Source organism: Haliotis asinina, chromosome 7 (genome assembly GCF_037392515.1).
Source record: "Haliotis asinina isolate JCU_RB_2024 chromosome 7, JCU_Hal_asi_v2, whole genome shotgun sequence".
Classification (NCBI taxonomy): Eukaryota; Metazoa; Mollusca; class Gastropoda; order Lepetellida; family Haliotidae; genus Haliotis; species Haliotis asinina.
In genome coordinates, this window is record NC_090286.1 from 44,984,511 (window position 1) to 44,997,999 (window position 13,489).

Here is a 13,489-nt window from a genome sequence, read left to right on the forward strand (position 1 = left end):
CCATTCCTCAAGGATACTTATTCATATCATCATGCATTCCAATTTGTTTATTTGTTTGCTTGTTCATTCATTGCCTTACCTGTTCATCCATCCATGTGTCTCCATCACTATTCATCTGTCATCCATACCCATTATTTGTTTCTTCCATTCCTTCAACATTTATTCATTCCCTTAATTCATTCATCAATTCCCTACTTTCAGTCAAATGGTTATTCCATCTCTAAATCCATCCACCCAAATCCATATATCCATTCATGTCCTTCCATCTTTCCTCCATCCATGCCATTCAACCATTTGCTCATCATTTTTATCCCAGAAATTCATTTTTCTATCCCATTTAGTTATTTGTTTAGGCTTTTCATTCATTTTTTTAACTGAACATTCATTGATTCCTTGCAATCATTTGCCCAGTAAAAGTATTCATTCATTCATCAATGTCTTTCATTCATTCATTCAACAATGTCTTTCATTCATTCATTCATCAATGTCATTCATTCATTCATTCATTCATGTCTTTCATTCATTTATTCATTCATTCATCAATTCCTTTCATACATTCATTAATTTAGTCATCTACCCAACTTATTCACTTCTACAACACTTTTCTCCATTCCTTACATGCTTTTGGCCTTGATGCATCTTCTTTGCATACCATCATTCACAAAAGAGATACTTTTATCAACATTCAACCATTCTAACCCCACATCTGTGCTGGTATTTACTCACAGCATGTGTTTGCCTCAACTTTTTACAATGAATTCCACACAAGAGTAAATAAGCAGTTTTCTCTGTTTACAGCTCTCATGAAAAGCTCTTTATGTTTGCTGTTCCTTCAGACATCCTCTGATTGGGGCTCATAAAATGTCAAACATGATCTCATAAACTTCTCACAATTTATTTCCCAAGACCATCAAACCCATGCTGACCGTTATCTGACCAGAGCTGAAACTAGACCCTCATATTACATAAAACACTGGCCAAATTGGACACCTGATATCATGTTTATAAAAAGGAGACTTGCTGAGTTCAAAGCAATGCAGGTGAAACTACACAGTTATCACATGACACATCATTGCTGGTGAATTGTGTCAGTGTCATGGACAGGGTCATGACCTGAACTGAAGGTCACATCAGCAGTGATTGACCAAATGGTTGGCCATGGGCCGGAGGTATTTAGTTAAAACTTCAAATGTGACCTAGAATAAGTGAATTAGGAATGTTGAGGTGAAATTGATCAACACCTGTTTGAGATCATACACCATGGTGGCGTCTAATATTGTCATGTCACGAGGATCAGCATTAGTCAGGGAGACTTGCCGTTGCATGGTATTAATATGTCACTTCTGTCACTTTTTTTTTGCATATATTTTCATATTTATTTCTTGTTTCAGAAATAACGGAAAGCGGTAAGTTACCATATGGAAGCCCGTGCACAAAGCAGTCTTTGATTGTAACTCGCACAGTTTAACATGGGCCAAACAGTATTTATGTACTGACATACAGTGTATGGTAGACTAATAGCTAGTCACAGAAATGAACAGATTTTACAGAAAGAATGTTTTATATGTAGTAATATGAAGCCCAGAGACTTTTCACTTTCCTGAAAATGTGGTAGTCTAGACTTGCCACACGTTTTAGACCTGCACTGGGTATAAATTTCTCAGGGTCTGAGTGACTATGTGTCAAACAACATGATGTAACCTTTGCAAACACCTGGTGTCAGGTTTCCATTCATGTAATGTCCATGGTCATTTTGCCCTTATAAAATCTGTTTGGGTAGAATATTGACATTACTAATGACTGTATATTTTCTAGTGGTGTGTTATGTTTATGATAACAAATAGCTTCAAGACTGCACAGAACTTGTAGACCAGATCAATCTTTATATGAGAACATTTACATCAGTGTGTTCTGAGAGTTTGAGATATCAGAACAACAGAATATCACATACCTTTATTTATTTATAGTGCTTTTGATCTCATCTGTAGGGCTGCGTTCCTGACGACTTTGCTGAGAACAGTGGAAGAAACTGTCGCATTGCCTTGCGCTTGACCTTCAAGTGATGTCCCTGAACTATTTATGTTTTTCTGAAACAAATGTATCCAGATATGATACATAATGTCCTGACCAGTCTTGATATTCTTTTATGGGCCATTATTTTTTTGTGTAAGCTTGATATGTGTGAAAGCTTTAAAGCTTGTAATGGCAAGAAGACATTATTGCCGATTCAATATATCTTTTTTATATATTTAGTTTGAATTATTTTGCCTGTGTTGTCTAGGAGTGTATTTTTCCCTGGGACAAGACAAACAGAATGGTGTATACCCTGGCTTCAAACCTAGCCGCCTTGAACAGCAAGGCATCCATGCTAGAGCCTGCATCCAGGGGTAATCCTATCACATGTCTTTTGACTGACCAGAATCATAATCTGCTGTTAATCTTGGGATCACACCAGAGACATTAATTATATGGTCTCTGATCACACCAACAACTTACAGATACTGGCATACCAACAACTCATCACAATCATCTGCACTGCCTTCATCATCATCATCATCATCATCATCATCATCATCATCATCATCATCATCATACACTCTACCAAACATAACCAAGTGTCAAACAAAACAGAAAATAATCTTAATCCAGTTGACAATAATATATCTTGTTACATTTTTGCAAATGATGACATCACTGCCTTATATAGTATAGGTATATAGTGTATATTCAGTTCTAACAATAATGTCTCACGAGCAGATTTCTTGTGCTTTGTTCCACTCCAATATGCTCCAAATGTTACATTTCCAAATGCATGTAGACCAACAAAATGCCCTCTGTTCCGTAACGAAATCTTTTTTTGCAATAAACAGTATCTTATCTTATCTTATCTTATCTTATCTTATCTTAACTTATCGGCACAATTAAGAGACGCATTAGCCAGTTTCAACCTCTCACACAATTCTCGATGTAACCGACTGCAATAATGTCATTATATCTAAACATGGCTGTTCATTTGACCATGAATAACACTTTTCAAAGGAAATAATTTGTCAGTGCATCTGTTAAATCAAACTGTGCAGGGACAGGTACAGGATCTTGGAGAAGGTTGGGCGCACCTAAATCATGAAGTCTAAAACTTAGGGGGAAATGTTCCTCTGAGAATGTTTTTTCGGATGAGAAGGGTGCGCACTCACACCAACCCCACCCCACCCCACCCCACCCCACCCCACCCAACCCCACATCTGGATCCCTGATGAGTCATCAGTTTGGTAGCCTATGAATTTGCGTTCACTTCTGCGGTGTATTTAGAGCATTTAAATCATATCCAGGCATGCCTCAGGCTTACAGACCGTGATCCGGTATGGTTCCAAAAAGGCAGATATTGTATGCAGGACGAATCTTTTGACCCAAGTCGTCACGGTAACAAAGGGAAGTAACTATGTACAACGGCTTGCAACGGTGTGCTAATTGTACCAATGGATCGTCTCTGAGACTTTCTTATAAATATGATGATTAGGAATTGGTTTTACAATTGGTCTGTCTCGAATCCAACGTGGCTTTGGCAAAAAGGACAACTGTTATGTTCATCCAGCGTCCATCAAACTTTCTTCAAACCATGTTTTCAGAATTCCATAAAGTGTAACCCAAATCAGAAGCATCAACAGTTTTTAGCCAAAGGGACCAATAGAGTGAATGAGTTTAGTTGCACGTAGCTTTCAGAAATATTTAAGCAATACCCCGACAGGGGACACAAGAAAGGGGCTTCACACAGTGTCTCCGTGTTGGGAATAGGACCTGCGTTTCGGCGTGACGAGCGAACACTTTAACCACTAGGCTACTCCACCGCTACGAGCATCAGTAGAACAACATTATGTACCAAGTCATATTTTTCAAATGTCTGTAAACTGTTGTAGCTGGTTGGGTTTGTGTATAATCCTACCCAGCATCGCTCAACAGCGCATTGTAGTTACGTCTTTGAGAGGCATCCATGATTATCCGGGTTAAAATTGATCTTCAGTAACTATGTTTGTCGTAAGAGGCGACTAACGGGATCGGGTGATCAGACTCGCTGATTAAGCTGACACGTTCATGCTGTTGATCATTGGATTGTAAAACTAAACTCACTCACCATTTGAGAGGTATTTTTAGAAGATCTATAGACAAAGGAAACTCAAGTTAAATGAAAAGTCAGCTTCTTTATTGCAGTAGATTTTCCTTCAGCATATTTCATAGACACATTACACATAGCACAGATATCCTCAGGGATTCCTCACAGCCAGGTTCTGTATGTAGGTAAAGCACCTTAATGAGATACGGGAATAATCTTTGACAGTAAATATAGCTGACAAATTACTGAATATGGAGCGACATATGTTAAAGGCGAACAACGCCAGCTCTGGAAACGCAATGTATTTATGAGGGAGGCCATTTAATCATCATGTATAAATAAACTGACACAATCTTGATACAGTATATTTATCTAAATTCAAATAAATGTAAATGTTTCAACATGCTGTCTGAAAAAGCAACTGCAAAAAACTAAAGTGGTCATGAAAGATTGAACGATGTATCATTTTTGACAGGTTTAAGAGGAGGCATGCATGAGCCGTTACAGTGATACAAGCGACCCGTTCAACACACGGAGTCGCTTATTGTCAAGATGTTGTGAAATAATTGCATATTTCTCAAATTTCAACTCTCATATTTTCAAATATGATTTAAATAAAAGATAAAAGGAAAACACGGAGAATGATTTGATTTCATCAACATTGAAAACAGCTGGGTCGCACATTTGCTGAGGAATTCGATGCCAATTATCTACTTAGTGTAATTAAACCCTGTTTTTTCGTTTCGTTTTCTAAAAGTTCGCGAAAAATCTAACTGTTGCCACATTGTTTATTTTTTGCATGATCAGATAAGAAAGGGTTTATATATCCTTGAGTATACACAAACGCATGACCTTGTAGGGTAACGTTACGTCGGATGGAGTGCTTGTTAAGACAAATCTATACTCATTGCCACAAAAGAAAAACACAAGGATCCAATTACGAGGACTTAATTGCAGAGGTATCACAAACTTCTTCTACCATAGATCTTGTGTCAACAAGTCAGCTTAACATTACGAGCGTATTTGTTTAATTAATGAACCATTGCTCTTTGGCGATTTGAATTTCAAAATATCAGTTGGAAACAAAATATTAATGCCCACTGGGATGAAAGGGAGAGGACAAACTTAAGATAAACTATTAAAGCTTAACTTGTAACCTTTTAACGAAAGCCATCCCTTTTAAAGTGATAAAATCTCTCATGTCGTGGAAGTTTTTTGGTATATTTGTAAAACCCCAATGCTGTGTCTGAGCGGGAGAGTCAAGCGACGGGATAGCCTTGTCAAGGTGTTGTCAAATTCCAAATGGAAACTGCCAGTCGACCTTGTGAAAAGACAACATTTCGTTAGTATCATCCGTGATAGATTTTGTGCAAGGTATCTTAGGCTTTAATCAAGAATATTATGTAAGATTGCCAGGACAGGTTTGTAATATATCTTCAAAAGTCCATGGCTAATGTGTTACATAGTAGAGGAGTGTTAGTTTTGAAATACTGCCAAGCATTTGCTTCTGTGACCAACTGTAAAGATGCACGAAGGGTTACCAGGTGGGACACGTAGAGGCATACGCTCACGCACGAACGCACGAACGCACGCACGCACAGTCAAACATGCTTGTATGACCTTGACAGCCGTGTAAAATGAAAACCCGCGAATTGCTGGAAATGATGGTGATCCAGTAAATATCGAACGATTGTTAGGTGCCAGATCCAAAGATGTGGCAAATGTATATTAACCCCCGATCCCTCCCCTCCCTACCCTACTTTTGTATCTCACCCTCAGCATTTCTAGTTTCTGAATGCCCTTCTTCAAGCAAATGATATGTTGACTAGCTGCGAAAATGTTTGAAGTTTTAATTATGCGTCGTGGACAACTGTCAACAGACCACTTGTGTTCAAAAGGAGGGGACTGTGGGGTCATAATGTGAATAAATAGAGGCAATACCATCTGCTGAGCGTCGGGGTGAATTTGCTTGGTGCAGACATACTGGGCACACGGTATCATTCGAGGTTTCATCAGATCGGTCAGTTCTGTGTAATGCCCGAAATATTTTATGTAACACCGCACGTGATTATGTATGTCTGCAAAGATATTGCATGTCTGGGAGTAACACTTTTATTTATCCAGTAGAGTGTTGTTTCTCATCATGGACGCAGGTTGTATGGAGATGAGCCATCTTCAGTCAAGATTTTCAAGAATTCGACGGGGCGCATATTGTGCAAAGCCGCACTTTGCAATATTCCTGTTGCATGACGGTGGACTGTACAATACAGAAGTCTGAACCAGACGATCAAGTGATTGGCATAATGAGCATTGCTGTGCGTAACTGGAATACGATGATATGGATCAGCAAAGAGTCCCAACGTGGGGAACTATTAAGGACACACTGCCATATTCTTCCCCATAATCTCAACAAATTAGTGCTGTGAACTAGTTAAGACGGATAGTATCAGAAAACGCAGCTTTCTGCCCTTTGAAGGTTATTTCGGGGCGGTGAGGTAGAACAGTGGTTAAAGCGTTCACTCGTCACGCCGAAGACCCGGGTTCGATTCCCCACATGGGTACAATGTGTGAAGCCCATTTTCTGGTGCCCCCGCCGTGATATTGCAGGAATATTGCTAAAAGCGGCGTAAAACCAAACTCACTCACTCACTCACTCACTCACTTGAAGGTTATATCATTACCTCGGAATATATCAAACCTTTGTCAAACATATGATCCAATTTTAGAATGGTTTTGGCATGTTTATTCATTAAACACAATAATTAACGTGAAGCTTTCATACGAACCTATCGCCAGGTGTTCATTTCCTCCCAGGCTAATATATGTAAGACTTATGTCATTGGGCCGTGAGGTCTATGTTTAGAACTTGAGTCATTGCAAATCAACACCCTTATCACTGATCTGAGACGAATGTCAGCTTGTGTGAGAATCTTCCTTACAGTGAGTGCGTGTGTGCGTGCGCGTGTGCGTGTGCGTGGTGTATTGATCACACTGGATGAACACTGGGTTGAAAGATTCCGAGAAAAAGTCATCTTTGGTCCGATATAGAGTTTACACAATAACCATGTACAGAAAATGATATCCACCTTTAGTGTGATTGGCTGGTTTATTGTTTAACGCCGCACTCAGAAATATTCCACTTATATGGTGGCTTTCTGTTAAGAATCGAGTCTGGACCAAACAATCCAGTGATCAACAGAATGAGTACCGAAAATGAAATGGCTCGGCTCAGAGTGAGTGAAAGAGTTAAGACAGGACACTCACCCAAGTGGGGCGCTGAGGTAGCACAGTGCTTAAAGCGTTCGTTCGTCAGGCCAGAGTTTGATTCCTCACATGGGTACAGTGTGTAAACCCCGTTTCTGGTGTCCCCTGAAATATTGCCAAAGGTTGCGTAAAATTCAACCCACGCACCCACGCACCCACGCACCCACGCACCCACGCACCCACCCACTGTTAAGCTGTCTAAGAGGAAAGCCCGGAGATATGAAGGTTTACCACTTTGGTGAACCCATGGGTATGGTTCAGGAAAACTCTGAAAACGCAATCTGGGCGAACCGGGATTCGAACCAACGACTGTGTCTCTGTGTCCCCAAATGGTAAGGGACGCAACTCTGTTCAGTGAACCTGAACGACACCTGTGCTCCCAGGTTTGGTCAGATTTAACATTGAACTAATGAATGAATGCTACGATCCACTTCCAGCTAACAACCCTGTGCATCAAACTAGAACATGATACCATGGAGACAGTTCTGACTTAAAGTATTTAGACTTAAAGATAGCCTGTGCTGTTGATACAATTGCATGCGAACTGTGTGAGAGAAAACAAACAACACTTTTACCGCTGTCGCAAGTGTCAATGGTACGTCAAGCAAATTCGGTGACATGCTGGCAAAAACCTTCACACATAAATAATATTCGCTGTAATTAGTCACCTATTTCACGCACGGGGGTTTAATGTCTGTTTCTTCTCAGCTTCGTATATTGTGGGCAATAAAATCGCCGTTAGCGAATGACCAGTGGCTAAATGATAAAGGTTCCTGAAGTCCTGGTCTTCCGTCGGTCGTGACCCGAGGATGACCCTTTCTGACGAGTAATTGTGATGTGTAAGCTAATATACTGTAAACGTTGGCACAAACCGACTTCAAGACTAGTTGGTATAAGTTCATAGCCAAGTTGACACTCAAAGGTCTCTGAAGTCTATACGATCGATAGAACGGCTGGGAGTAAACAGTTTACACTTGTTGAAAGCGAAACTGGGTTTACTACTTCCACGTACCTGGTTCAAACCTGCAGTGTTTATTCAATCGAGTTTGTGATATATTTTGTACATGTAAATCCACGAGTTCTCGAGATCACTAAACTAATGTCAACTCAGATATAGGACAGATGTATAAACAAATTGATCAACGCATTGAATCAAAATCTGTTAAATTGCTGGTTAACCATATTGTTGAACGAGATGTAAAACAATGAAAGCGTATTGGATGTCTAAAACACATATAAACACTATACCCCAACCGCATTTATTTCAGCCTGTTCAAAATGCTATATTTATTTAATCACAGGTTATTCAACATAATCTTAAAATGTATGCATGTATAAACAAATTCATATATGGATTGAATCAAAATCTGTTAAATTGCTGGTTAACCATATTGTTGAAAGAAATTTAAAACAATCAAAGCGTATTGAATGTCTAAAACACACATACACACTACACCCCGCCCGCATTTATTTCAGCCTGTTCAAAATGTTGTATTTATTTAATCGAAGGTTATTAAACAGACTCTTAAAATGTATGAATAATGACATAAGTTCGATTAGGTGATAATCTAAAAAATCGAATTCCTATTTGTTAACAACAAACATCGTCCTATCAACCCACCATTTCTCCTAGGAAAGTCTTTCTCGGCGCTCAAAAGCATGTGTTCTTCATATTACCCAATTCGACTCAAGATGTCAGCTAAAGCATGTTCATTTCACCCCAGCACGTGCATTGCACAATAAGCATGCAGGCTTGGATGAACGCATGCTGGAAGGTCACAACTTGCCCTAAATAATGTCATCTCGGAACTCCAAGGTGTCAGAGGGAATTGGAAAGCACTTGACGGGAAATTTCAGCGCCCAAGAGCCCTCGGATCGCTCTAAGGTAGGCGACTAGTCGTGATATAACGTGTTTTAGTCTTGTACTTAACCCAACCGCGTCGTATTAAGCCCGAAGGCTTAGTCGTCAAATGCAATTACTTGCACTAATTCATGTTTTGAGTGGCATGTTGATAGACTAGCGGCGAGATCAAACGGGGGAAGTGAGAAGGTTTATACGAGTGAGTGTACACAATATTATATCAAGTTTATTGGCACGCGACAGCCGGTGTTCGTGCCCGTTTGTAAAAGTGTGTAGAATTATGATGATTTCCAGCCGTTCTGAAGCAGGTTTGGATTATTCAGGTTGCCGACATACGTCTTAACATTTCAATCCGACCAACAAGGCTGCCCTTCATGTTAAATATATGTATCATTTAATACTTAATGTATTTTCATAACAATCAGATTCCGTTTTAAATACCGTCTTAAGTCGATTTCGATTCTTGATATGGGGTTATCTTAAAAACTGAAACAAGAGACGAATAAGAGACGACCAAAAAGAAAACTGGTTTACTGATTAAGAGATAAGTCAACATAATAACCAACTGAAACATTTGAAAGTATTTGATCTGGTCCATAATAGGTCCTGCCATTTTTAACCTGATAAATTATGAATCATGTACGTGGCGTTAACGTTAGCAATATTGCGAAGAACATCAGATTTTGAAAACAAGAAGCGATACCAAAATACAATGCGAAGATTCCAACTCTACTCGTACAGATACAAGTGTTTCATTATTAAATACTGTTGTGAATATGCCAATTGACATCTGCACCTTCTTGTACAATTAGTACTGTCTTAAAGCGGTCCATTACTGACGATCAAATATACCAACAAATATTTCACTATATTTGTTTTATCCCAAATTCGCTTTGCAGTGCGTTATGGTATGCGAGTGATTGTTGCATAACGCTCGTCGTAAAGTTTGTCTAAAGCGATTGAATGTTATACCTGACGTCCGGGTTCTAACCCAAGATGGTTACGATCCGTGAAACCCAGTTTCCGCTGCCAACTATCAAACTATTTGAGATTTTGCAAATCCGGCGAATAGCTGTACTCACTCATTGCTGAAGTATGTCAAAGACCATTGACAGCACGTTTTAAAGGGTTGACTTTGATTTGAGCCAAGGACAACGACCTTCTCTGTAAGCAAATCAATTTCATCAAGCACGTGATGATAATTGTGCAGATTGTGGTCACTTTCGATATTGACCAGTATCTGGATCGTCCTGCTGACCATGCGTTATCTATATATAGCTGGACAGTTATTGATGACTTGGGCGGGACCAGATATGATGATATTGCCTTAAAACAACTTGTAGAGTTATCTTCATTTTTATTAATAATGATATCAGTTATGAATTAATGACGAAAAAGTAAAAGGATATCAACCCGATCTGTAAAACGTATCTCTGGTATAGAATGACGAAACCTTATCACGATAACTCTAACGTAGGTTATATTTGGAATGGTTTTAAAAGTTTGATTCAAGGTGATAGGTAAAAGTTAATTGGTTTTTTTAGTTGTATTTTGAAGGACGCAATATAAAAATTCACAAGTCGACAATAATTGATGCAGGTAAGCATGAACACTAGCCTTGCTCCAACACTCACTTGCTTACTCACTCACTCTCACCCGGTTGGTGCATGCAGATTATCCTAAACCGACGGAGTAGAAGACAGTCTTGTTCTCAATCACGGGATTGCCTTGTCCACATTTGCTATATTCGTGTTGCCATGTAGTGGTGAAACAACATGCTTACAAAGGAAAAGAAGCAACCAGCTCACCCACACACCAACCTCATTGTCACCAGGGACCCGTGAAGCTCCGGATTAGAATGGATCTTCAGTATACCAAGCTTGTTGTAAGAGACGACAATATAACGGGATCTGGTGGTCAGGCACGCTTTCTGCCACGTCATCGCGTCCCACTGAATCTAACCGATACTCGATTATTTGCAAATTATATAGCTGGAATATTGTTGAGTGAAGCGCAAAAGAAACCGTCACCCTCTTGGCCAGTCGAGTTTACCCCCACAAATCCCACACCCACCCAGCCACTGCGAACTCTTCAACTACCAGCAAGGCTTTTGCTTAATTAATGCCTTCAGTAACGAGCTGGCATTTAACCTAAAAGATTCTGCTTCCTCAACGTCCATGGCGCCTGTGACCGTAATTGTCGAGAATCGCGGTTACTTTTATTGGCATAAAGTTAACACTACCACCCTCTCCCTGCAGGTCGATGACAGTTTATTATCGGAGTCTTGAACCCTTACCACCCTACAGCCGATCACCAATCGCTCTCCCAAACGCTACAAATATTCTCCCTGGACGTACTGTCATAACAGGGCAAAAGTTCAGTCGCTTGATTAATCTGCGCCACCGATATATTCAGCTGGACGTAGGCAGAAAATGTGCTGATGTGAGAAAGCTTTTCGGGAGTCTCTCGCCTTGAGGTGTCATCAAGCTGAGGATGGAACTAAGTAAATGTAAGATCTGGATCCCTTGATTGAAGAAATGTGCGACACAGCATTTGTGAGGGGCACAGATAGACATGCTGCAGGAAATAATAGCCATGAAAGACACCTTAACTCGTCATTACTGGAAAAGGGGTGAATTTACAACAGAGTATGAAATATTACTGGAACTATACATGTTTGATGATTTTGGGGTCACCGTGGTGTCCATACTCGCGGTGAAGGGTTTTATCACTGGATTATCTGGTCCAGACTCAATTATTTAAATCTGGAATGTGCGGCGTTAAATAACAACAGTCAAGACAAAACAGATACGAAGATTTGTATCAGTGCTGTCCCTTGATCAGACGGGAAGCATATGATCGTCAGTTCGAATCCCACCTAATATGGTGGCCCAAATCAGTCACCATAACCTAACCCTGAGGTTTGTCAATACAGCGTCCAGTGTTGTTGGTTTCACCAGCTCTTAACGCTGGTTGTCCAGGGGCTGGATTTCCAAAGCTCTCTTAGCGCTAAGATAGTCATAAAGGCCATACATTATCATTAACTAACGATTATCTTAGGGTTAAGAGAGCTTCGAAAATCTAGACCCATATATATGTCTGTAACTAATCCAGTAAGCATTGATCTGTGTAATAACGTTGCCATGACATGTGTTAACCAAAGCGAGCCTGACCACCCGATCCCGTTAGTCTTCCTGCTTAACGTCTAAGAATTGCAGGTTTTCACCCAGTCATATATCTTGAAGTGTTCAACCAAACTCACTCACACGCGTCGCTACTCTTGTAGATCAGCTGACCGCTAGTGAAGCCTGATCGTCAAAACAACCCTGAACCGTTCTTGATAAAACCACCCAAACACATTCATCCCCTCAATTACATGTACAGAATTAATCTCAGAGCACGGAATGTGTTGTTGCGGCGCTCACAAGATATAAATAGTTCTGCATCATAAGTAACTCATAAACACTGGTATCTCAAGAGAATACAGGTATGAGCCTTAAGCCAGACGGTGTGAGGCGATATCTCCACTTGTCGTTAGATTGCTGCTGATATGGGGAACTTCGGCAGCCTTGTAAGCTTTAACATGTCGTCCGTTGTTTACAAACGTCGATCAAATCTTAAGTCGTTATATACTTCTGCCAACAAAGCACGGCACCGTAATATCAGCTTCCTTTGTGGGGAGATAATCCATGAAACGTGTGAGGCTAATGGCGAGGTGATGTTAGCAGGGCAAACCACGTACCATGAAATCATGATAAGGATAATATCGAAGTGAGAATTGTCGATGTACACAACTGGAAATGAATATACCTCATGTGCGAGTCAGTGATACTGAAATATTACACACTGTCTCAGAAGTGACCCACGTGGCGACATGGTTTAAACTGACCTTCAGTAAACCATGCTTGCAAGGGCGATTTATTGAATCACATTGATAGGGTTCGCCGTGTTGGATCTTGAAGCACTCCTTTGTCCACTTTGTCCAGCCATTTCTTCAGCGCCAAATGAAGCAAGTCTAGATATCCACAGGTTCCTCTCCCTTCTCGCTGGATTTCCTTTCAACGTTAACTGGAATTTTGTGTTTGTCAAAATGATATACGTTTAGAGACAGAGCTTTGTCTAACTTGAATCGTGCATGTCATCATGCCATATTTGTACAGATCGGTGATCATGGTCGATGATCAGTTGCCGGATCGTCTTGTCAATTACAGACCCACTGGGTGATGCGGCGTTATAAGACTAACATATTGGGGAAC

At 40.2% G+C, this 13,489-nt stretch overlaps 1 protein-coding gene across 2 annotated transcripts in view; it reads left to right on the plus strand.

Moving 5' to 3' along the window:
- The first annotated feature begins 9,150 nt into the window (after nt 1-9,150).
- LOC137290347 (transcription factor SOX-11-like) overlaps nt 9,151-13,489 on the plus strand; it is an 80,759-nt gene continuing 76,420 nt past the window's right edge. For both annotated transcript variants that reach the window (XM_067821200.1, XM_067821199.1), the window contains exon 1: nt 9,151-9,257. The gene's annotated coding sequence lies outside the window, so the exon portion shown is untranslated. The remainder of the gene's footprint in view (nt 9,258-13,489) is intronic.